At 41.2% G+C, this 26,941-nt stretch overlaps 1 protein-coding gene and 1 long non-coding RNA gene across 6 annotated transcripts in view; one reads left to right on the plus strand and one right to left on the minus strand.

The window, feature by feature from the left end:
* Positions 1–1,327: 1,327 nt before the first annotated feature.
* Positions 1,328–21,353, minus strand: LOC102151064 (uncharacterized). 4 transcript variants are annotated; one of them, XR_289999.4, is made up of 5 exons: positions 20,927–21,353; positions 20,023–20,172; positions 13,222–13,307; positions 9,153–9,250; positions 1,328–2,448 (listed from the first exon to the last, which is right to left on the minus strand). It is a non-coding gene; the product is annotated as an uncharacterized lncRNA (long non-coding RNA). The 4 variants fall into 4 exon arrangements; XR_001380348.3 differs by having other exon boundaries at positions 1,328–4,027; XR_011434360.1 differs by having other exon boundaries at positions 20,040–20,172; positions 20,927–21,304.
* A 149-nt stretch (positions 21,354–21,502) lies between these two features.
* Positions 21,503–26,941, plus strand: part of FBXO30 (F-box protein 30) — a 28,227-nt gene continuing 22,788 nt past the window's right edge. For both annotated transcript variants that reach the window (XM_023633118.2, XM_023633117.2), the window contains exon 1: positions 21,503–21,665. The gene's annotated coding sequence lies outside the window, so the exon portion shown is untranslated. The remainder of the gene's footprint in view (positions 21,666–26,941) is intronic.

Here is a 26,941-nt window from a genome sequence, read left to right on the forward strand (position 1 = left end):
TAAGCTATTTCCCTCTAAATGCAAGACATCCCCCTGAGACTAAGTGCTCTTGACAAACGAAGTAAACCTGCTTCTTGGAAATGAAAACAAAATACCATTTGTGGTGAATAATTTCTATTTACATTTTATTCCTGGTAGTAAATAATTATTTCTATGTTTTTACCTCTTGAATTTTAGATCAATGAAATACGTGAAATAGTCACTCAATGATCTTTTCTTCTTGCTATGCTGAGGATATGCTTAATAACCATTATTGCTCATTCATTTATTCCTTCAACATACTTTGAAAACCATGTACTAGTATGGTGAGATGTGCTGGGGATTGGGAGAGGAGTACGACACAGCTTCTAACCTCAAGGAGCTCTCATTCTAGTAGGGGGAGCAGGCAGGCAAACAGGTGTGGGTGTCATGAAAATGGACGAACAAATACACAAAGGAACGTCAAGCCTTCTTCAGAGAGAAGAGGTTAACGGCGATCTCAGTCAATAAGGAAGGTGTAAGTTTTCTCAATGTCTACTATGTGTCTATCTGCCTTCCTTTGTCTGCTCTTGCCTTCATCAGTGGACACCCTGAATCAAGTTGAAGGATTGACCCCGTGTTTCTTCCTCATGGATGGCAGGTGATGGGTTGCATGGAATACAGGGACTGCAAGACAGGGGCGCCTTTCATGAAGCTTTTCCAGAAGTGAGAACAGAAGCTCCAATGCAGAGTCACGGCCTAAAGGGTGACCTTCAGGGAGCCAGGAGCACAGCGTCCAACAACCGTCAAACGTGAGGACTACTACCCGCGTACTCCTGGCTCGGCCATTCTCCATTTGAGGGTTGCCAAAATAGCATGGGCCTTTACTGCGTTTATTGTTCATACCCTGCTGCCCACTTCCAGAAAGAACTTGAGAATGCTTACTTAAGTCAAAGATACTCGTACAATATGATCCTTGAAATTATAAAATAACAAATGTTAAGTAATTCAGGAGGTAGTGAATAGTTTAACCTAGTTTTATGCAATTGAGCATTAAATTTAGCTCTATTCTCACAAGTTAAGGGGAGAAAAAAGATAAGAAAGAAGGAAGATGAGTGATGGTGAACAAGATGAGTTCACATAGCTTTTATCATTGAATAAAAAAGAAAAGCAGCAATTCAGAAGTGTCTTTATTCTTCCTTTAGGGTAAAATCTTAAGAGGGATATATTATAAGGATATTTCTACAAAGGGAATTATGTAAGTAATAGTTGTACAAAGGATGTAGACACATACTTACAGCTTTGTGTGTGTGTGTGCTTGTGTGTGTTAAGATAGCTGAAGGCAAATTACTAAAGCTCTTTACAGGTCTTTCTTTTTAAAAAGATTTTATTTTTCCTTTTTCTCCCCATAGCTCCCCGGTACATAGTTGTACGTTTTCAGTTGTGGGTCCTTCCAGTTGTGGTATGTGGGATGCCGCCTCAGCATGGCCTGATGAGCGGTGCCATGTCCGCGCCCAGGATCCGAACCAGTGAAATCCCGGGCCACCAAAGCAGAGCGCACGTACTTAACCACTCGGCCATGGAGCCGGCCCCTCTGAAGGTCTTCCTATAGGAGCCAACACGGTGATAACAGCTCCTACTTGTTACGTGTTGACACTGTACACGGGCTTTACGCATCTTTTCTCACAGTGTCACAGGTGTATGCTACTATTCTTCCACAAGTTAGCTAGGAAGGAACCGAGAGAGACTGAGGCACTTGGCCAAGATGGAGAGCTAAGACATAGCTCCAGGTCTGCCTGATCTAAAGTCTGTGTTCTTTCCACTGTACCCACCTATGCATGTAGAATTTTGCTGATTTGATACAGAGATAGGAGAACAATCTGGAAAATGCTAATTATCATGCCCCCATATCTCCAATTACTATTGTATGAGTCCAACTTTTTTTTTTTTCAGGGAAAGATTCACCCTGAGCTAACATCTGTTGCCAATCTTCTTCTTCTTTATCTTTTTTTTCTTCCCCAAAGCCCCAGTACATGGTCGTATATCCTAGTTGTAAGTCCTTCTAATTCTTCGATGTGAGCCATGGCCACAGCATGGCTACTGACAGACAGGTAGTATGGTTCCATGACTGGGAAATGAACCCAGGCCACTGAAGCAGTGACAGTGCCAAACATTAACCACTAGGCCATCAGGGCTCGTATGAGTCCAACTTTTGATGCCATCAGGAGGGCAAATAATCTGAGTTTGAGGTTGTTGACAAAAACCTGCCATACTGGTATTTTGCAAAATAAAATTCAAATGTTTTATGCACCAGATTCATAACAGGTGTAACTGAATGTCTTTTCAATGAAAATTAGAGTCAGATATATACTTTCCAAGATGAGGGGTAAATCGTATCTTTGTGCAAAGGTAGGCTGTGGGACTGACTAGGATTAGGGCCAAAGCTTTTCTTTGTAAGCAGGTTGATGCTCCAGATTTTACACAACAAAGCTGGAAAGCAAAAAACACCAGTAAGCACTCTTGCTTGAAAGTGACAGAAACCCAATTCAAACCAACATGGAAAAAAGGAAAAGAATTAGCTGTCCTACAAAATCTAAAGAAGGAGTGAATAACCAAACTACATGAAAGGCAAAGACTCAGTCGGGGCCCACCAGCCAAGAGAACTGGGAACTTGAATGCTGCCAAGTCTCTCTTCTCTCTCCCTTGCTGTCTCTTTGCTCTGTGCCAACTTTTTCTCACACTAGGCTAGGCTTTCTCGATGTGGCAGGACATATGATCACTCACGGTTTCCAAGTTTTATATGTCAGTTCCATCATAGGATAGGACTCTCTCACATGTACCACACCCCCCTCCCCAATAAACAACCCAAGAAATGAGTAGAAGAGCTTGGTTTGGTGCCCATCCCTGGAACTCTCAACACTTTCTAGGAAGGAGAGTTGGTCAGAGAACCGCATGATTGCAGTGGAAAGAAGAGCAGTTTCCAGAAGAAAGAGCTGTTTTTTCCAGAACAAGGCAGGAGGTGGTTGGTAGAACAAACAGTAAATATGTTCCATAAGATTCTCTGGTCTCAGTGGCTTTGAAAAGCAGAGATCACCAACTATCAATTTCTTCTATATAATCATATTATACTTAATTGAAGGATTAAATTTTTTACTTGTTAATACTCTTATTGCAAAAGAGATTTAAGATCACTTAAAGGGACACATAAAATATACTAATAAACTACCAATAAAATAGACCAATAAATCATAAACTACAAATTATATGAGAGTGAAAAAGAAAAAAACAAATATGGGGGCAAAAATAAAAGTAGAAATGAATTAATTGTAAAATGCAATTATACTGTCATTTTGAGCTACAAATTTTGCTCTCTGATAGGGAATGGGAAAAGGGAAATCTGATTGATAACACAATTCCTGGTATCCATAAAATAACACAAATCAATGTCTCGAGATGAGCAAGACTATTTCTCATACTTGGACCAAAAAGGAAACATTATTGAGGTGCTTCATAAAGGAAAGAGTGTATATTCTAATAACACAAGTTTTATAGTAGGATTAATAAAGAAATTCTCAATACAATCCTAGGGTTTCATATCAAATACAATTCAGAGGCAACAATTCTGTAGGGGATAAAACAATATTCTGGAAATACATCTCTTAGCATTTGAAAGACTTAATCCAGTGATAAATTTCATGCATTCATTCAAGTAACAAATATTGTGGATTACCTACAACTTGCCAGACAGAGATGCTGGGAATACAGTGGGAACAAAATAGGAAGGAATGATCTTTCCTAAATCATCCACGGACATTGTTTCTCTTAGCTGAGCTTTTAATAGATTCTTGAGTAACAAAGAATTCAAGAATGTACTCCTTAACAAGTAGCTAGTGACTCTTCTACGTTGCCAATTAAGGACACAATCATACGGCTCCTGCAGGGAAGAGGTGGGATTAGAACAGATAACTTGTGAAAAATACAGAATTTAGCAACGACATTTTCCTGAAGCCATTCCACTTCGTCTTGGAGGTGAGTGAGGGAGTTTCCACAGGCAGAACCAAGATCATCCCTAGAAAATAAGGAATGTCAAAGGGCCCCAAGTTTTTCTTCCAGGTAATTTGACAATGATTTTAATTGACAAAACATTATAAGGCAGTATATCTGAACGCCAGTCTCAACATAGTAAACGTTCCCTCATAAAATCTCAACATAAAACGCTCAAGAACACCAAGTTTTGAACTACTCTCTGATAGCCTCCAAAAGGGGCTATTTGTCAAATGTACAATCTAGGTCAGTGGACAAGATGTCATGCTACATTGATTCCTAATAATAGTTTAAAGACTGAGAGTTAATAACTAAAAAACAATTTTGAAGTAGTTGTTCTTTTCTTTTGGAGGGAGGCAATAGTTAACAAAATCAATTGTCTGTTAAAGGTCCTACATTAAGATTACAAAATTGTATCAGGTATATCTATCAAAGCACTTTCCAGGAATCCATAGTGCGGCCTGTGGACCAGTTCCTTTCTGAGCAGAGTGTATCCAGATGGGCCTGCCTGGATTAGGAGGCACAAAGGAAGTATCCCAGAGAACTCACCGGGTGGCTAATGTTCATTCATCAGAATGAGGTTATATAGCATTGGGTGTACACCAAAATTACAATTTGGTTTTGGGTATCATTGATATTGATCAGGGGATATTATTATTATTTTTATTTTACTGTCACCAGTCAATAGGTTAAACAATCTATGAAACCACTCCTGTATTTTCTATAAGGATGCATCCCTTATTATTCGCTTTGTCAAGAAAGCATGTATTGGGCCAGCCCCATGGCCAAGTGCTTAAGTTCGCATGCTCCACTTCTGCAGCTCAGGGCTTCGCTGGTTCGGATCCTGGGCGTGGACATGGCACCACTCATCAAGCCATGCTGAGGCGGCGTCCCACATAGCACAACCCTAGGCACTCACAACTAGAATATACAACTATGTACTGGGGGGCTTTGGGGAGAAGAAAAGAAAAAAGATTGGCAACAGATGTTAGCTTAGGTGCCAATCTTTAAAAAAAAAAACAAAGAACATGCATCTAATTAATACAACCATTGTGCCAATTTACTAACTCCATTTAGGAATGAAGTTAACCTATCAGTTCCTATCTACTCTTATTTTTACAGGTAGTTTTGTGATAAATTATATAAATCCACATTGAAAGCCTGTTATTTATATTAAAATTATAAAGTTTGGTTCACGTAGCCTTATTAAATCAAAAGACAATAAATCAGAAATGACGCAAAAATTCTGAACTTGTTTCTAATCTTTTTCTTGGTCAGATATGTGAAAGAGAACACAGGAGTGGCTCAGTCACAGCCCAGTTCTACCTAACGCTTGTCTGTTCCTCTTAAAGGAACAGTCCTAGCGCGGCAAATGGAGGCACTGGGTACAGGAGGCAACAGTGAATGTCCGTTAAATGAACTCCACTGAGCAGGTGACTATAATTTAGGAAGACGGAAAGTTTCCCTCTTGTAAATACATAGACTATTTTTGAGCCCTTGCTGCAGAAATAGAGGTGAATTTGACTTCAAATTGAGAGTGCTCCTGGGGATCTGTGTCAACTTAATTGATTAATCAAATGCTCTAAGAAGTATGGCTGATTCTGTTTAGGGATAATTCTACTATAAATTTCCAAAGAAAACTTGACTATCCAGAAACCTCTGGGAATTAAATATTCTAAAAAGCCAAACAATACAGGTAACTAAGGGTTACTCTTTTTAGCTTGAAAATGATTTGGCTGCACTTTTTGTTTTGTTTTAACTATGTCAAACAGAACTTTTGATAAATACGCATGCTTCTATTTTCTTAAACAGAATTTACTGAACACACCCACTTGTTCTTACATGCTACAGAATGTTATTATAAACATCAGGTACAGCACTGCTCTCAGCACCAATCAAATGTGTAGTCACAGAGCAGATATGTGTTTTCAGTGTTTCTGTCTGAATTTTTCTCCTTTCTCTCCTTTCAGCAGAATCGCAGGCAATTATTTCTTGCTGCTTTTCGTGTATGTGCTTATTCCAATCTTATTACCATACTTCAATTTGTGGCCTCTATTCTGTTGTAGGTTAAGATATGAAAAGCCACATTCAAAAGTACTGTATGGAAAATAAGAGAATTTAGGTTTTAAATGGTTCAAATGGTATCCTCTATGAACAAAATGTGTGCATTTTTGTTCCTGAGCATTTGGACATATTTGCTCTCTGAACATCTATTTTAGTCTTTTTTGGCTTCTGGGATATTGGCTGTTTTCCTGATAGGTGAGTTTTAAAGACAGGTTCAGCAGAAATGTAGTATGGATGTATACATAAGACAAGTCATTAGTTGACTAACAAGTACATATGTTTCATCCATTCTGCTATTTCCTCACTGTTGAAGAGAGGTTACATGTGTGTTGAGGAAGATACTTCCTTCCAATTTCAAAGGACAGGAAATATATTCACTTCGTTGCTAGTCTAAGTTCCATGGGGTATGGTGGCAGCAAGATGGAGAATTAGGCTAAATAATAATTTGAGTAATTTTTTTAAAAACTGTTATAAAACACTTACAAAAAAAATCTGAGAGCATTTAATCACAGGAGGTACTAATTATGTATTTATTGATCTTATTACTTAACGTCCATCTCTCTCACTAGACTGTAAACTCGAAGGCAGCAGAGACAATGTCAGTTTTACTAGCCACTTTATCTTTAGTGTTTGAACAGAATCTGACACTTAATAGGTGCTCAACAGAAATTTTCAAATGACTCAATCAAGGAGTCGTTTTATATACAATTGAGAGGGAGGCCATATTTTCTGATGTGAAGGACATGGGATCCAGATTCAGAAGGCTCCCTCACCTCTCTACTGCACATGATTTTAGACAAATCACCTAACATCTCAGAACTCCAGTTACCTCGTGTGAAAAGTGGAGGTAAGAATAAAGCCTGCCAAATAAGTTGCCAGGAAGGTCAATGAAATGCTATATTGAGAGTGTTTCTTAAACAATAGGGTATTGTGGTAATATTTTTTTGTCAAATTATAGTAACAGATGAATAAAATTCTTGAGAACAAACTTGATATTTTCTTACAGGTTCTGTTGCTTGATAAAAAATATTAACAGCTATAATTCTCAGTGGCAGCTAATATTCCCAAAAGTCAGCTCATCAGACATTGTGATTCTGCTGGCTGCAGTGTACCTGTGAAGTATTCTTGCTAAAAAATTGAACTTGATTCTCATCAAACCAGATCTAATTACCAGTTTACAGGAAATATGGGGGTAGCTGGCAATCAATAAGTTCCAGACTAAGAAAAACCCTCTTGGACAAATGACCTGGTTTCTTTAATGAATAAATTTCAAAGAATAAAACCAAAGTGAGAAAAAAAGATGAAGGAGCCGCCTGGAAATTTAAGGTGATTAAGAGACTCATCAACCAACTGCAATGTGTGGTACACAACCTAGTTTATTCAATAAATAATTTTAGGAATTAAAAAAGTGAAAGTGAAAAGAGAACCCAGAGATTAAGATGAACTTCATCAAAATTTAAAAAATTACTTGCTCAAAAGACATTTTAAGGGAATAAAAAGACAAGCCATAGACTGGAAGTAAATATTTGCAAAACACATCTAAAAAAGGACTTTTATTCAGAATATAAAAAGAATTCTTGGCACTCAATATTAAGAAAACAAACTATTTTAAAATGACAGTTAAAAAATGGGCAAATGAACAGATACTTCATCAAAGAACAGATATGGATGGCCAATAAGCCTATGAAAAGATGCTTAACATCGTTACTCACTAGGGAAATGTGAAATAAAACCGTGATGAGTTGCTGCTATGTATCTACTAGAATGGCTAAAGTTAAAAGGAAAAAACCCTGACCATATCAAATACTGGTGAAGACGCAGAGCAGCTGGAACTCTCATACACTGCTGCTGAGAACGCAGACGATACCTTGGAAGACAGTTCAGCGATTTCTTACAAACTTAAACATGCACTTAACATGTGACTTACCAATCCGACTTTTAGGTATTTACCTAAATGAATTAAAAATTTATGTTCACACCAAAAACCTATATGTGAAGTTTATAGAGGGTTTAGTCATAATTGCCAAAAACTGAAAACAACCCAAAAGATTTTCAACAGGTGGATGGTTAAACAAACTGTGGTACATCCACACAATGGAATGCTGCTCAGCAATAAAAAGGAAGAAATTACTAATACATACAGCAATATGGGTGAATCTCGAATGCATTCTACTAAGTGGAAGGATCCAGACTCAAAAGGCTACACAGTATGATTCTATTTGTGTGTCATTTGGGAAAAGGCAAACCTATAGGGACAGAGAACAGTTGAGTCATTGCCACGGACTGAGGATGGGGGAGGAGTTGACAACAAAAGGGCACAAGGAAAGTTTTTGAGGTAATGGAAATATTTATATCTTGATTGTGATAGTGATTACAAGACTGTATGTGTTTGTTGAAACCCATAGAACTATACATTTAAAAGTGTAAATTGTGCTATAGGAAAATTACAGCACCGTTTCAAAAAGGAGAAATTTAGAGACATATCAACCAATGGCAATGTATGGATTTAATTTTGCCTCTAATTAAAAAAAACTTTAAATATTTTTATAAGACAATATTTTTATAAGACAATTGGGAGTAATTTGAACACTGACCTGATGTTTCATGATAATATTGAGTTATTATTTCGAAGGTGTTGTGATAGTGATATTGTGGATGTATTTAAAGAAATAGTACATATCTTTTAGAGAAACATAAGGAAATGATACGATGCCTGGAGTTGGCTTCTAAATAATCTAGATGCACAGAGCAGGGGTACTGATAATACAAGGTTGTCCACGAAGTTATAGTCATTGAAGCTGGGTGATGGGTATACGAGGGTTTACATTCTAGTCTCTATACTTTTAAATGTGTTTGAGATTTTCCCTAACGTAACATTTATTTTTTTTTAAATTTTAAATCTTGGGTTTTTTTAATACTAATTAACCTAACAGTTTGTAATTCTTACAAACGCAGAAGTATATTATATACTGTTTACGTAAGTAAATACACTAATTTAAAGAAATTTAAGTTGCGTTACTTTTCTTATTAAAGACTTTTACTAAATATTGAGTAACAATGCAATCTACCATTTTTGTAATACTCACTATGATCTTTCTGCCCAGGCTCTGAATACTGCTCTCCACAGTGAGGAGATTTAAAACTTGTGGACTGACTCCTTTGCATAGATGTAACTTGCAAAAACCTTTAAAAAAAAATAAAGATGGTTTTTTAAAATTGCGATAAGAACATTTAACATGAGCTCTACCTTTTAAACAAAATTTTAAGCACACAATACAGTACTGTTAACTATAGGTACAACATTGTACAGCAGATCTCTAGAATTTATTCACCTATATAACTGGAACTTCATATCAATTAAACTGCAGCTCCCGTTTCCCCCTCCCACAGCCCCTGGCAACAACTTTGGGTATATAGCCAAAAGAATTGCAATCAAGATCTTAAAGAGATATCTACATTCCCATGTTCATCACAGTGGTATTCGTAATAGCCAAGATATGGAAACAACCTAAATGTCCATTGATGGATGACTGAATAAAGAAAATGTGAGGGAAATCCTACCATTTGCAACAACATGGATGAACCGGAGGACATTCTGCTCAGTGAAATAAGCCAGTTGCAGGACAAATACTCATGATTCTACTTATGTGAGGTATCTAAAACAGTGAAAGCTTTTTTTTAAATGCACAAAGATTTTTTAAAACTAGAACTCCTTCATCCTATGGAAAAATTTTTTTTAAAAAATCTTTGCCAGAGAAGCCAAGGTCAATATGGAAACTCATAGCATGAGTTGAGTTGCTTTTTAAATTCCCAGAAGGTTTTGATGGCACCTACTGACATCTTAATTGGAAATCCATCCTGTCTGGCATCAGTTCGCATTTCCAGACACTTGCTCCACCACTAAACTAGTTCTAGCTTGATATTAAAGCATGAAGTCCTGAGCTCCCAAGCCGTTATTAACGTGGATTCACCACACAGTCCTACATTAACCTAAAAAATTTAAGGTGTTCAGTACCAACCATGGACTTCTGTAAATTTCTGTCACTTCGACTATTAGAAATGCTCATTGCCTTCTGGTTTTAGATCTCTCTCTTCTATTTAGTATGACTATACTGACTGCATGAATTTCATTTCATGTAATCTTGCTTCAAACTCTTGAAAATGCAAATGTATTCATGGGGAAGAAAATAGACACATACATAGGATCTTATTACACAGTACTTAATGATTTCATGCTACAGGGTACTATTATAAAGGGGTTTCTTTTATTAGTTAACACAAAAAATCCTCCCAGTGTACATAGTCTTCAGGCTTTTAGTATGCCTCTGTTCTTCATTCCCAAGAGAGTTGGGGAGGACAAGAGGCTGAGCAAGAAAGCCAGGGCCCCAGGCCGAGTCACCAGCAAACCAGTGGACCAGGGCCAGCCTGGCTCAGGCCACAGCAGGAGGCAGCTGGCAATAGCCATGCCAGAAAGAGCTGGCATGCGAGTGCTGGCCACGCAGCCAGAGGCCAGGAGGTTGGGGAGGTCAAAGCAGAATGCGGCCTCCCAGAGTTCACGGCACAGAAGGCTCAGCCCAGGCGTTCTTAAAGTGGTTGTATTTCAGGTGCCGACTCCAACTGCACTGCTTTTCCCTCCCGGCCTCCCGCGCTTCTGAATGACAGTAAATTCCTTAGTTTTTGCCCTTTCGGTAACTCATTCTGAGTCTAAAGTTAATATTAATACTAACCAAATGTTTAACTAATATTACTTGGGGTAAATTGCAGAAGCACTATTGGTAAACCATTTGGACTGACTGACTTCTATGAGAGATGTTGGATTTTGTTCTTAAAGCTTAAATGCCTTATTTCCAAATATGATCTCAAAGATTTTTTTTCTTGTATTAAAAAATAGTAAGTAATGCTTCCTTCCTGTGTGATTTATAGTGGAACTCTTTTATGGCATTCTTCATTATTTAAATGGATTTGTGAATGAAATCAGATACATGACGCCACTGTTCTCTAAATCACGAATACAGCAAAATATTATTATAATATAGATGATTTTTTGCAGTGCCATTCAATCTAACATTAGAAACTATATTATCTTTTTACCCACCTTGATCTGAGCACCACTGTAAAAATATGAAGAAGCATTTTGTTTGTTTCCCCTTCTAGAATGTCCTTATCCCCACAATCAACATGGTACCTCTCTCCTTTCACCAAACCTCTTGTCCCTGACCCATGAATCCTTGAGGCCTGCATGGGTTCAGGCTCTAGTTCCAAATCTTTTCATCCCGCAAATCCTCTATAATTCTCTCTCCCCTTTCCTCTTCTCTCCATGCACAAGGAAACTCAAAGTTTTTAACGATTTCCACCCATTGCCATCCTGAGAAGTTATCATTTCACTTCCAGGCAAGGAAACTGGATCTTTTATTAGCCTTACAGCATGTATAGCAACTATGCAGAAGTAGGCCGTACTGGGCCACCTCATTCAGAATTGCTGGCTGGGAGCCGTACAGCTCCAGAAAGAAAGCATCCCAAACGCTCTGAAAGCAGGAGGTATCAGCTCTGCAGGGTATGTTGCTCTTTTTAATGTAAGGTGCTGCATTGAAGTCGTGTGCGTACCAGACAGTAGGCTTGCTGAGTCCTGGCTGTTCTGACCCTGCAATGATTAACACCGGGCCTTGGGCAGGCATTTGGTGTCTGCATTTGTAAAATGATGGGTTAATCATCTCTGTGGTGCAACTTGTTTGCTCATATTCTTCCTGAAAGTGAGCCAAGGCAGAATCAGGAGATCCCAGCTCTAGTTCCCGTTCTTGGTTGTGCGGCCCAGAGTAGGGCTCACTTAAATGCTCTTTGTGGGGCCGGCCCCATGGTCTAGAGGTTAAGTTTGCACACTCTGCTTTGGCGGCCCAGGGTTCACTGGTTCAGATCCTGGGCACTGACGTATGCAGCGCTCATCAAGCCATGCTGTGCTGGCATCCCACATACAAGAACCAGAATGACCAGGATATGCAACTATGTGCTGGGGCTTTAGGGAGAAAACAAAAAAGGAAGATTGGCAACAGATGTTAGCTCAGGGCCAATCTTCTTCTCCAAAAAGCATAACTTAAAAAAAATATATACTAGAAGATTTTTTTTAAAAAGTTCATTAAAAAAAAAATGCTCTTTGTCCCTATTTCCTCAAATGCTAAGTAACTTGAGTAACTCAAAGATCGACAGTGAAGCTACAATAATTGGTTAAAAATGGTTTTAAATAGTTTTAAATGTTTTATGCAAATGTAAGGTACTCTTCACTTAAAAATTAGGCCAGTTCAATTGTACTTATCAAAATGGACTCCTGTGAGTTTTAGGGGAAGGACTTGCCTCTGCTATTGAAAACAAGGCAGCAAACCACAGTGTCCAAGCCAGGACTTCAAGGGTGGAAGACAGAGCACAGGAATGGAAAGTAAGAATATGTTTCCTCACCTGTTGTGTGGGACAGTCCCATCCCTTCCGGCTCAGGGCACATACTCCTACCGAAGCAAAGTCTGGCTGAGGCAGGAAGTTGTGGGTATTCACAGGTTTGCTTATGCCTTGGGGGCCCATAGGGAATAAAAGGATTTTCTTGACCAGCTCCCCTCTCCATCAATTCTTTTATTTATTTATTTTTTTGGTGAGGAAGATTGGCCCCGAGCTAATATCTGCTGCCAATCTTGCCTTTTTTGCTTAAGGAAGATTTTCACTGAGCTAACATCTGTGCCAATCTTCGCCTATTTTTTTTTTTTTTTTTTGTATGGGGATACTGCCAAAGCATGGCTTAATGAGTGGTATGTATGTTTGTGCCTGAGATCCAAACCCACAAACCCCAGGCCACTGAAGTAGAGTGCACGAGCTTAACCACTGTGCTACTGGGCCAGCCCCCTGTCAATTCACTTATTATCCACCCCTTATCCCTGATCCTGAGATCCATATTTTTTCAGACATCTTAGGTCAACTCAAAAGGATGCTTTGGTGTTGCTGTTCATATCACGCCAAGTCAGGGCCTTCCTGACCATGAGCTCCTGCAACAATTAGATCAGGTACATTTACTCTGATGTACTTTTCATTAAGGCCAGCCCTGAAAAGTTCCGTTTGCGTTCTGTCTCTTTCTGAAGCCTGCTTTCCCCTATTTCACAAACATTAAAAGCATCTTACCAAATGTGGGAAGCAACTGAAAGTTATTCCAGGGCTGAGGCATCAGGCAGTTCTATTTCTCCAAGGAACATTATTGTGTGGCCTCACTAAGGAAGGGAAGAAATAGAAACATATGTTGTTCATCGTATTTCTCTGCATAATATACGCTGAGCAGCGGTCATTGCAGAATCAGGGTGTGGTCAGTTCAATCAACTCTGGAATGTTTCAAAGAGACTTGGGGACAGATTAGGCAACTGAAAGAGATGATAAGGTTTTGTGTTGTGGTGACATAGGCCTTAAAGAATGACCAATGTGGACCTGCCTTAGATCTTTCCATTTCAAGCTGGAAATGAAATTAAGCATCTGATAAGTGAACTACAAGTCAATTTAGCATTAATTTAGTTTTTGTATGAGTGTGTTTGTTTTCAATATCTTGTTAATTAAGTCAAAGTGTGCGGGAGTCAGATCCTAGACTTGAGTCCTGGCCCAGAAATTGATTTTACTTGTCCTTCCTACTTAGAAAATATGGGTGATATGAAAAGTCATAATGCCTTGGGGAACATAAAATGTCAGGGAAGCCAGCTCCAGAATTTCTGTGAAAATATCAAGGGCAATTGACTTTTGTTCTTCATTTGTGTCCAAAAACTCAATAAAACTTCTACATGGAGAAAAATTTTCCCGAGAACATCAAGGCAAATTGAGGATGTTGATGTCAGAATTGCATCCTGTGCAGTTCTGACTGTACCACCCCTTAATGCGCAATTCTTATGAGAAAAAGAAACAGACGCCGAGCTAGACCTAGATGGCTGGGTGGGAGATTTAGCTTCTCATCAGAGTCCACAGGTGGAACAGATAGGAGGTGAACTTCCAGAGTTCAATTTGGAGGTCTCTACCTCCACGTGCAATCCTTTTGCCATCCTGAGGCCTTGAGAATCTCCCATTCTCATGCTTCAGATCTTCTTCTGCTACCAACTGTCCATAACCCTTCTAAATAACGTCCTGCCTAGTCCAGGGTGATCTGTCTTTTAATAGGTGATTCTAGAAGACCTCATAATCAGAGGAGGAGCACACTGGTAATTTTGTGTTCCACCCAGAAGACCTGTCTTTCACACAGGTGATTAGAGCTCAGACCTCCCAACCTTGAGGGAAAGGGCAGAAAGACACATATCTTTCCTAGAGTTTTGTTTTCTTCAAGGGAGAGTCAGTCCGGAGAGGAACCAGGGGGCCATTTGCCAGACACTAGCTTCAGCTTTGTAAGCTGATAGGGAATGGAGAGCACTCTCAGCCTGTAATCCTTTGTATCCTGGAGGAGAGAATTAGAAAGGCCCACTCTCGCTTTCTAGGTCTTACCATTCTCTCATCCATGCTCTATAAGACCTAATTCTTCTTTTAATGGGAAAATTCCTCTCAGTCTGCATTTTCACTTTCGAGATTTATGTGATAGAGTCTTTCAGAATGCAACGAATTGACCTACATCGAGTGATCATTAATGTCAACTCATAATTATTGCTTTGCTGACACATATCTCTTTTCTCCAACTCCATCTTCCATGTTCTGAACACAACCTGAATTGTTTGTATAACTAAAGAGAAATGGAAGTAATGCTGGTTAATGTATTTATTCAGGAAATATTCTGTCTTAGCACAACAAATTAACTTAGCTTGTCGCCTCAGATATTTCACTGGAGTGAAAGATAACCCATTACTTTCAGGACCAGTTTGCCCGTGAAATGTGCCAAGGTAGCTGTGGGCAGGTGAGGTTCTAGCGCAATGTCATTAAGCATCCTCTTTCCTTTATTATCAAAGTGTAAGGTCAGGCAAGAGAAAGGTCTGTTGAAGAAAACTGTGCTGCCATCTCAAAGTATGAAGTAATAACTCACAATTCTTGCGGTAACACAAATGTCGTTTAGCAAACATTTAACTATATCCTACTCCCCTGGGTCCTGAGGATACAGGAATAAACAAGATAGACAACAGACCTTGCCTCTGGGCCATTTGGGGTTACCATGTTGATACTACAAGGCTTAATGGAAGAATTCAGCTACAAATCTTAGTGTCAGGACCCACTACCCTTCAGAGCCTCGTCTCACAGGCTGACTCAGCTGTTTCTGGATTTTCCCAGGGAGTTTGTCACATGTGCTCAGGAATAAATCCACTCATGATCTTCTGCTTTGGCGTCTTCCTCATTGCCCAGTGCCTCAAGGGAGAGGCTGAACCTCTGCCCTCTGTGAGGACATTCCTCCTGGCTTCCATATGTACCCCTCAGCTCTGTTAGGCTCTGCAGCAAAGTTGCCCATGGTAGTACAGAAATGGGAACAAATTCCCCTCTGCCCAACACGATGTCACAATTTGTCACTTGGGCCTGAAGCAGCACTGAAACAGGTCTCTCAGCTGCCTACTGCACCTTCCTTGCTAAGATGTGTGACTTCACTTCTGGGATCTGCCTGCGGACAAGACGCCCAACACTACTAAGTGCTCATGTGCCTGGCATTGTTCTGAGCACTTTACACGAGGAACTCATTTAAACCTCACAATAGCCTGTGTTGGGGGGTGAGTGGGCAGTGCTATTATCTTTCCCATTTTAGAGATGAGAAAAGTAAGCTGTGGTATATTAGTTATCTATTGCTATGCAACAAATGACAACAAATTGAGTGGCTTAAAACAACTAACATTTATTATGCCACATTTTCTATGGGTGGGGGCATGGCTTAGTGGGGCCTCGGTTTCAGTCTCTCACATGGCTGCAATCAAGGTGTAGGCTAGGGCTCAGGTCACATCTGGAGGCCCAACTGGGAAAGGATCCACTTCTAATCTCATGTACATGGTTGTTGGCAAGATTCAGTTCTTTTGAGACATTGAATTGAGGATGCCCAGCTGGTGTTGTCCAGTGGACACCCTCAGTTTCATGCTCCATGGGCCTCCCCAACATGATGACTTGTTTCATCAAGGTCAGCAAGGGAAACTGCCATCAAGACAAAAGTCACAATCTTTTGTAACCTAATTGTGGAAGAGATAGCCCAACACATTTGACATATTCTATTTGCTAGAAGCAAGTTACAAGGAGAGGAGAAAACACAAATGTGTGCATACTAGGAGACATGGGTCCTTAGGGGCTATCTTGGAGTGTGTGCGCCACATAGCGAGAGGTTAAGTGACACTGTCTTAGCCCTTTTGGGCTGCTATAATAAAATACCAGAGACCGAGTGGCTTATAAATAACAAACATTTTTTTTTCTTCTCCCCAAAGCCCCTCAGTACATAATTGTATATTTTCAGTTGTGGGTCCTTCTAGTTGTGGCATGTGGGAGGCCACCAGCATGGCTTGGTGAGCAGTGCCAGGTCCACACCCAGGATTTGAATTGGTGAAACCCTGGGCTGCCAAAGCAGAGTGTGTGAACTTAACCACTCGGCCACGGGGATGGCCCCCAATAGCAAACATTTATTTCTCACAGTTCTGGAGGCTGGGAAGTACAAGATCATGGCGCTGGCAGATTCAGCATCTGGTGAGAGCTTGCTTCTCTATAATCTCACATGGGAGAAGAGGCAAGGGATCCCTGTGGGGTCTCCTTTATAAGAACAACTAATCCCATTCACAAGGGCTCTGTCTTCACGACTTAACCATCTCCTAAGGGCCCCATCTCCTAATACCATGACCTTGGGGATTAGGTTTCAACATATGAATTTTGGGATGACACAAACATTCAATCTATAGCATTTAACTGAGGATTAACAACTCATAGACAATTAAGCTGGCATGTGAACACAGGAAATCTAGCTCAAGAGGAAAGTGAGACTCAAATGGTTTGGAAACCAGGCTACCTATAGAAACAAGTATGTCTGTCTGTTTTATTACCTTTTGGATGAGACACTAAAACAAGGGTTGGTGAAGACGTGGGCTTTTTTGTGGTTGTTGATTTTTTTCCCCATACAGGTTTTCAAAAAATTTGAAAACAACGTTATGTGGCTTTAACACAGTTATCTAGATTTCCAGGAGCTTTAAAAAAAACAATCAGAAAGTATGGTAACACTATTCCCTCCATTTTAAGATGGTAATAGCTATTGACTAGAGCTAAGGGACAATTTAGTAACAATGTGCTTGTCTGATTTCAGCAACTCCCTTTGGGCCGACTTCTTGTTACCAGTGTGGCATTCAGCTGTAAGCATTCGACTTTGCTATCACCGCAACTGAACAGAGAGTACGGCAGGCCTGAGAACTGAACAGTCAGCTCATTTATGGGATAAACTAAAAGTGGTTTCTCCCAGGTATCTAATCTATATCAAATTTCTTTGAAAAGTGTAAAATTTATACATAGAAATTAAGTATTACTCCCCAAAAGGGCTGCTAGCTTAACAAAGTTACATACACATTTGTAGGCAATTAAGACTACATCTGTATGGCTCCCACCTGAGGGAAGCTGCCTGCTTATCTGCTCACGCGCACACTAGTTCCACCTAATGGTAGCTATCTGAAATAGAAATACAATGCCTTGGCGGCTCTCAACAGCCTTTTTGGGAATAAAATTATTCATTTGTTCCTTTATTTGGTCAACGGACATATATCTGGTATGCTAAGAACCATATTAATACATCTAATTATAATAACTCAAATTGTGAAACACTGAAATGCACACGATAGATAATTTCAACAATGTCCTAGAGCAAGTCTGTGGTGTACAGGAACAAATCTAGGTCTTCTACTTTTCCCAACATTCCAAGCTGCCTTGGTTCAAATTCCCTTGATTATTTATATAAAATTGCAAGGTTGATTTGGGGTTATGAACATTATCCTTGGCGGGTTGTTTCTAAATTACCATATAATTGTATGTTAATTGTCATATTCTTCATACTTCAAATAAACATATATAGGCAATATAATAACAGCTATTAGATTCTAAACCCAGGCAATTAGGTGATTCAAACTGACGCTTTCTCTCTTGTAATTCCTTAGGAGCCTATTATAAAAGAGGAATGGTATTTCCCACCGCATCCCAGCTGGTAATTCCGATAGCCCCATGATTTCACAGCTGCAAATCAGCCCCCACTCTCTCACACTGGTTTCTGGCCAATGATGCTTTCCTTAATTAGCCCATGACTTAAACTTTAGTCCTAACTTATCTGTTGCCTGGGTCCCTGGGCTACCTGAGTGTAGGCTGATCTAATTGGGAAAGAAAACCTGCTTGTACCCTGATGCTATTTGCCCTGACATTGAACAAAGGAAAGAGCAATTTGTCTGGTTGTAGAATTAGCTTTATTAACTGCATTTGCTTTCTCTGACAATTTCTCTCTCCTACAATCTAGTCCTGTGTCTACGCTTTGTACTTCTGTTTGTGGTAATAGGGCTCTTACACCTTCCCCAAATTGAAAATGGCTTCTAGAAAAAGCCACTAGGAGCTATGTCCTGTCTACGCCTGTGTGAGGCGGCCTGCAAAGTGTCATTGGAGGAGATGCAAGGCCCTCTTTTTTAAGGCAGTAGGTAGGGCAAACAGCCCTTTCTTCCCTTTTTCTTTTAAATTCCCAGGGTCCCTGTCACTCCTCTGGGTGGTTAAGCCACACAGATGATAGCTTTGCTCTAGAAATTTGTGTCCAATACTTGTATACTAGAGAGGACATCATGTTTGAGGAAACATGATTCCTGGCATTCTCTCTGCTTGCCACTGAAGTTTTAGATACATTTCCTTGAAAAGGCACCAAGAGAAGGTTCTCTGAGGAGTTAGAATATAGGACAGAAAATGAAAATGGGGCTGGGATGAAGTGAGAGAATTATTCACCCTATTTTTGAAGTGACAAATATTCACTAAGCATCTACAATATACACAGAGGTGTACTAGGTACCAAGGGGAAGACACAAACGCACTGCAAAGCATGCTCCCGTGGGCTTGGAGGTAATCCGCAAGGTGATGTGGATTTGTGAGACAGGTGACATGTCATAAGGTGACGTCAAAGAGCTGAAAACAGACAGCACGTGCTAGAGGAGCCCCTCACGGTGGACGTGGAGTTAGAGCTGCACAGTTAAGAGGGAGGAGCTTCAGGCATTATCATTTTACGAGCACAGGAGACTTGCAATTGGACCGTGTATAATATTTGGTGGAGAAAAGAAGGAAACTAATCAGGCCAGAGTGAAAGATTTATTTGGAGCAATTGAAGACAGTTGAGACTTGACCTAATGGGTATTAGACAGCCGTCAAAAGATACCTGAAATGGATGTCTTAGGAAGAGCTGTGTTGGTGGTGGGTTTGAGGTGGGAAGCACTCAAGGAGAAAAGACCGATAAGGCAACCGCGGAAATCCAAATTTGCCTAGGATGGTAGCTAGGATGGAAAGAATGTGGAAGACAGGAAGAAAGGCTTTTTTTTTTTTTTTTTTTTGATTGCCAGGGCATGGAAAATTATGGAGATGCAGAGGGCAAAGACAACTGTGAGGTTTACAGCCTGAATGACTCAGCTTGAGGGAGTGGGAGTGACCTAGGGCCAGCTATGTGACTTAGTGAAGAGGAAAGCCCCAGATTTCAATAAGTCCAACTGTGGAATAATGAGATTTTAAAGCTGCAGGGGCTACAGAGAGCATCTCTTCCAGCCCCTTCATTTTTCAGGAGGGCAACTGAGGCAAGGGAAGACCTGTGACAGTCCAGGACAGTGAGCAGAGTAGGACAAGAGTGCAGCAGCAGCCACGTTCCGTCCCACCAGCTCATCCTGCCTGCCTCACTATCCCTTCTAACTAGTTTTCTGGACAGTGGCTTTCAAACTCTGGACTGAGGACCAGGGTCCAGTTGCAGCCAAATTAAACAAAATAAGAAAAACAGAGTGAATTTTTCAAAGCTTAACTTACTCATTTAAAGAACTGACCCTTTGGGGTTGGCCCGGAGGCATGGTGGTTAAGTTCACACGCTCGAATCCTGCACCTCTTCGCTGTGGCGGCATCCCACACAAGGGAGAGGAAGATCGGCACAGATGTTAGCTCAGCGAAAATCTTCCTCAGCTAAAAGAGGAAGATTGGCAACAGCTGTTAGCTCAGGACCACCCTTCCTCACCAAAATAAAGAACTGATCTTTACTCTGTGATTATGTCCTTGCTAATAATTGGTGTTAAACTCTCCTTTGATTTACGAAATGAGGCACTAATATGAGTGATGAAATTTTTACTGCCTTAGCACAATAAAAAACTAGTAATGTAAGTTCCTTCTTCAGCTTTTTTTTTTTCAACTGGTCTTTAAAAATCTAAAGCCTGAGAGTGATTTCTCTGCAGGATGGCAAGCTATATGTGATTTGTCTTTCCCAAGACACGAGTTGAGGGCAAAAATTTAGCCACAAAAAAAGATGACAACAGTGTTTTCCTGTCTCCGCCCTCAAGGCCAGGATTACAGGTATCTTCTCATTATCACAGTTGTCTTGTGAGCTAGGACTGGACAGGAGCCCGCAGGATGGACATTGGGGTGGGGTGAGAGGAGGGCCACCCACCACCCAGCACTTTGAATCTGTCCCTTCTGTCCTCGGCCTTAGACCAAGGCTTGGTGGTAGCATCGGGGTCCCAATTCTTTGAAATTGCCGTGGGACATTTCTTCAATCCTCGTCCTATGTAAAGTATCCTGCAAAAGCGGCTTCAAGCCACCTTTCGGCTAGACTGAGGGGCTGGCGCGGGCTGTGTGAAGGCTCCAGCGCCTCCCAGGAGCGGAGCTCGGGGGCTCCCCGCCGCCCGCATCCCGGGCTGAGCTCGGTCCCCCGAGGCGGACCCACCGGGTGCGGGCGCCAATCGCGGGACTCGGGCGCACGGAGTCAGCGGGGACGGAGGGGCGGCGGCGCCCATCAAAGCCCCAGCGGGAGTCACCGGGCTTCCTCCTAAATAGGACCGAACGGGACGAGCGCTGCGCCTCCTCCAATCCAGGGCGCAGACAAGTCGCTCGACCTGGGCCTGTTTCCTCAGTGCCAAAGCTACGGGTCTCGGATTCCTCTCCGAATACACGCTTCTAAAACCCAACAGGATTCGGCGGCGCCGCCGTGGGACGGCCACCGAGAGCCCAGGGGAAGCCACCTCGCAGGACGCACGGAGCACAGAGCACCGCACGCCGGACTCTCAGCCACGTCACTTCTGGGGCCCGTGAGCGGCGTGCGCGTGCCCGCCGGACTCGGCGTGCGCGTCTCCGTCGGGCTCGGCGTGCGCGTCTCCGTCGGGCTCGGCGTGCGCGCCCCCGCCGTGCTTACCGCCGCCAGCGAGGAGAGGCGAGGCGAGGCGAGGCCAGGCGGGCCGGGTGGGCGGGGCGGCGCCGAGCGGGGCGGGGCGGGGCGGCGCGAGGAGGGCGGCTGCCCGGGGCGGAGGCCGGAGAGCTGGAGGCGGAGGCGGAGGAGAGAAAAGGCGGCGGCGCCGGACAGCGGCCGACTGCGCGGGGTGCGGGGCGCCGGCGGCGGACAGCGCGGGCAGCCGGGCACGGCGGCCACGGCAGCCAGGGCCTGGGCCGCGGTCCGGCCGCGCCGGCCGGTGAGTGTGGGCGCCCGCGGGGCGGCGGCCGGGGCGCAGCGGACCGGGCCCGCGGGCCTGCGGCGCCGGGAGGGCGTCCGCGCCGGGGCTCCGGCCGGGCGGTCAGCAAATGGCGCCCCGGCTGGCGGGTGTGTGCGGGGAGGGCGAGGCAGGAGTTGGACTTGGGGGAGCCTCGAGAGCCCGGCCGCCCTTCCCTTTGCCTTTGGAAGCCGGCGTTGTTGGGCACCACGGGTCGAGTGGGGCTGGAGGCATCCTCAGCCGGCCCCTCGGACGGGCGAGCTGGCGACTTGTCCATTCATGGAAGTCGGGATCTTCGTGGCCGCCTCGGGCCTGTTCAAGGGGTGCGTCGGGATTTTCCGGACCTGGGGGGCATGCCCGGTTCCGAGTTACCGTGTCCTGTCCCGTGGAAGCGCATCGCTCGGAAGGGGCCGCGGCTGGACGTTGAATTCCGGGGAACCTCCTTTGCGTCTGTTTTTAACGTCAGTGTTGGGAGAATAGACAGACGACGGAACGGTGTGCGTTCGCCGTGGCTCTCGTACCCCGTTCCCGGTCCCTCGTCTCCCTGTTTGTCTTGCTGAGCCGTGTCGTCAGTCCCAGATAAAAGATGCCTGGGAAGCACTTGACCTTTTATTCCGTAATTACTTTGTTGAGTCAGATCCAAGATGAAGTTTTTTATGACCATTCTGATATCAGTGTAGATTAACTTAAGACTCTTTAAATGCAAAACCCCAAACTTTCTAAATGTTAATTTCCGTTTGCTACATTTCAGTGCTGCGTTGTGCCCTTTAGAGACCTAGTAAATTTACATTAACAAATTTTGCATTTGCTCATGTTCGTTAAGGTCTTCCGCAGCAGCCCAATTGTGGACGCCGCAAAAGGACAAGAGTAACATGTACGTTTAGGATTTTTCTAAGGGTTCGGCTCTTCACTATGCAGTTTTCGCTGAATCACTGTTCATTACGCTTAGTCACTGTTTCTTACTACCGAGGTTTAATTGGGGATAACGTGGTGTTTTGCTAACTTTAAATGGATTTGTTTTTATCTGGTACTTTGATGCAGTGACATAGCTTTTTTTGTGATTGTGGAAATGTTAGTGGGTGGAGCCTTGTGAGTGTTATCAGAGAACTGGACTTTCCGATATAGGCAAACTTTGATGCATTCCAAGTGTACTAGATGTTTAATTTCAGTCCAGTATTTCTCCATGTCTAGCATTGGAGACTTTTAAGAAAAAAATACAAAATATCCTAATAAAATATACTACTTGGAGATAATGTATATAGTTAGGTTCTTTAAGGTCACCAAAATAGGCATTGGTTAATATGTGTTTACTGTTTGATATAGTGTTACTAAAATGTAACTTTTAATGAGATAAGCCCTATCTATGCTATTCTGTATAGTTTTGGATAAGTCTTTCAACTGAATTCCTGTGACAGCCTGTTTCATTAAAAGGAGTTAGTACATGCTGTGGAATGACATTGTGTTAGTAGAATTCTTTGATGTTAAATTCTTCAATCAAAAGGCTAATAAAAATGTAATTTCAAGTTCAGTTTGATGAAATAAGTGAGATTGGACTTGAACTAGTTTTATATTGTATCTAGATAAATACCTCAATTAAAACCCAGTCTGAAAATCTTTTATAAAAAGTGTGTCTTTTTGGGGGATGGGGGGTAGGTAATATTACCATTAGATAGTTCCTCATATGATTGCTTTTAATAATCTTTATGAGTATAAATAACCTGGTATTAAAATAATTATATGTAAAGCTTTGTGTCTGTAAATGTGGCTGTCATGTAGAGTGAAATACATCTGTTTCCTGAGGAGTACATGTTTGTATCCTATTGGGCACACACGTAATTATAACCAAGCTTTGTAGAGTTCTGGGTTATTTTCACAGCAGAGTAATTGCCTCAAGGTCACAAAGCTGAGATTTCTTGGAAGCCCGTTACCCCATGCCATGCTGTGCATCTTAATAAGCTGAGTTCCGCCATTTGGGTGGATTATTTTTATCTAAGTTATCAATTCAAATAGGTTCTGGTCTGAGTCGTAAATATTTATTAATAGTTATTTCAATTTTGGATGTAAGTCTATAATAATTTCATTTGCTTCTTTAGTGGAGAACACTGCAGGTAATTAGACTTTCACTTTGAAGAAGCTATTCATGACCATATTTAGAAATGGAAGATGTATTCATTGTATCATAACTGGAAGGGGTAAAAACTTGAAAAAATTTTCGGTATAATTAGGTTATCATTCTATAAATAAAAAGAACCAGAATTTAATAAACCCTGTATACAGTGTAACCCATTTGGCCATTTTGGACTCATTAGGAGGGCATGTGCTTTGACTTGAGGGTTTAATGACAGTGGATTTCCACTCCCCATTTCACTTTTTAAACCAGTGAAATAAGATGAACAACTGAGGTGGTCGATTTATTGTGGTCTTTAAAATTGGGTGCACCTGATCAGCACAGTAGCCAGCAGGTGTGTGTATTTATGTACCTCCGACTTTAAAGATTTTAAAGGGCCGGCCCAGTGGTGTAGTGGGTGGTTGTACACTCTGCTTCAAGTGCCTGGGGTTTGCCACTTGGGATCCTGGGCGTGGACCTACACACCACTTATCAAGCCATGCTGTGGCAGGCATCCCACATATAAAGCAGAGGAGGATGGGTACAGATGTTATCTCGGGGCCAGTCTTCCTCAGCAAAAAGAGGAGGATTGGTGGGGGATGTTAGCTCAGGGCTAATCTTCCTCAAAAAAGAAGAAAAAGATTTTAAAGCAGTAGAAGATTGAAATTAATTTTCTTTGATTTGCTTTTTGATAGACTATTTGTCTTACTTCATATATAATACCTAGAACTTAAGACCTAGCTGCTCAGTAAATATTTGAGCATTATTGACTTTTTATAGCTGGTACAGTGAGGTAATTTTGACTCAATCTGATTGTCTGGTACCTGCTAGATCTATAAGGTGGTATCTTTTTGTGAAGTATGTAGTTTTCTATGAAATCAAGAATCTTGCTTTGGGATTCATTGGGTTGCTTCTTGTATTATAAGTCTTTCATTTCTTCATGTTTTTAAAATAAAGGAGGCTCTAATTGAGGCACAGTTTTGAATACAGAGAATAGGAGAATGAATGAAACAAAGATCATCCTGCCTTCTTCATGGAGCTTATAATTTTCCTGTGGAAGTAGATATTAAACAGGATAATTTACTTACACTTGTGACTAGTATTACCAAGGAAAAATGCAGTGTGTAATGAGCACATAATATAACATGGGATCCACACCTTGCCTTTGAGTATGTGGAGAAGTAACACTTAAACTGAGACGTAAAAATTTGAGGCAGCAGTTGGGGAGGGAGAGAGAGGGACACGTGCGCGTGCATGCCTGTATGCATGTGCGTGTGTGTGTGTGTGTGTGTATATATGTATATGTATGTGTCTCAGAGGCTGAGGCAGACGTTAAGAACAGCCAGGGGTAGCAAGCTGTGTTGAGTACTTTGGGCGACTTGACTTAACATATTTTAAAGTTGTGCTAATTTGCAATGCTTTGTTTATTTATCTCCTTATGTATTGCAATGAATTTGGAAAAATAAATGCTTTTCTGAGGGCAGTATCTTTATGTCTAGACATAGCCTAAATGACAACCCTTATTTCATTGTATCAGGAAATGTCATGTCTTAAAATTATTTTTATGGATTGCTAGTCAGCCACAGGGTATGTGTTGGCTGTAAATTTCTGTTAGAGAAAATTGCAACTGTATTTTTATGTGTAAATACTGTAAAGCATTTAATCATTTACAGGTATTTTCTAGTCTAGTGAAACTTTTCCAGGCACTCAACTTGAAGTGTAAATTAATAGAGATGTTATTTGGAATGTTAAGGTTCTTTCTCAAGAGAGTTTTTAAAAAACTTAATATTAAGGAGTTTTAAATTAAGCTCATCTTGAATTTGAAGCCTCAGTTTTAGCGACATGTTTTCTGCTGGGCCTGCTGTGTCACTGTGCAACTGATAAATCGGGGATTGATGTTTTCAACCCGTTTCACAGGATTTATGAGCAATTGTGAAATGCTTTGTGAGGCATATTTGATAGTAGCGATCTTGATTAGAACTTGGAAGTTGTAAATTCTGAAGCTGAGGATTCTCTCCCTAGAATACTCGTTGGGTATTGTCTAGTGCATTCTCTTAACTTATTTCTTAATATATTTAGTTATAAAATGGAATTAAGCTTCCTTGTGTAGCTGTTTTGAGAATTGCTAAATTTATATTGTTCCATACATTTATACTGAGCATTATAGATGTAAATTATTTTTGAAATAATTTAAAACACTTATATTCAAAGCAAAGTAATGTGCTGTTATAACTAGAAAGGACCAAAAAATGTTTCTTGACCACAGGGGTGATTAAGTGTTGGAATAAACTACAAGCAAAGTTGTGTAATCTCCATTCCTCAAATAACATCTTAAAATTGGATCACCGGGCACTGAAGTGCTGCCTTATTTTCTTAAACTTTTATAAGTAAACATGTTTGTTATTGTCCGTGTGCATTGATCAGATACACATTTAAATCCTGGCTCTGCCACTTACTAGGTACCTGACCTTGGGTAAGTCACTTAGCCTCTCTGAACCTAGGTCCTCTGGGTTGTGAGGATTAAGTGGCGTGAAATAGGTAAAGAAGGGTAAAATAGGCCCATGATTAGTGTTCCCTTTTCCTTAGCTCTAGTCGACTTCAATGAGTAATATTGGGGACTCATTGCTGTGGATGCTTTTATTTTTATTTTTTTAAATATTTTTCTTATTCAGAGCAGAATAAAGTGAAAGAAGCTACTTATTTTGAAGCTTGAGAGCCCTCTGCTTCTACCTTTCAAAGTTGTTGCTGTTTTGCATTTAACTCAGTTGTTTGTCACAGTTGCTATTTTAAACGCTTTTGAATTAAGTAATGTTTTTGAGATGTGTTCTGCCTTGTGTGGTCATGTGATGTGCACGTAACATAAAGTCTCCCTACAAGTTCTGAGGGCAGTGGTCACTGCTGTCGGACTGCTTGTATTTTTAGGTTTCTCTCTTAGTAACAGTCAAGCTTATAACCTTCAGTATGTGAGTCTGGTTGTTGCAAAATAAGAAAGCTACAGCTGTTTGTACAATCTAATCACTCAGTGAAATTTGTCTCTATTCTTATTAAAGTTTCTCTTTGAATATCTACTTAATTTACAAATGTTTGTCATCATTAGTCTGCCATTTCTTCTCTTATGACTCGTTTAACATGTTTACTTTTAATTCATATG

This window comes from Equus caballus, chromosome 31 (assembly GCF_041296265.1).
Source record: "Equus caballus isolate H_3958 breed thoroughbred chromosome 31, TB-T2T, whole genome shotgun sequence".
Classification (NCBI taxonomy): Eukaryota; Metazoa; Chordata; class Mammalia; order Perissodactyla; family Equidae; genus Equus; species Equus caballus.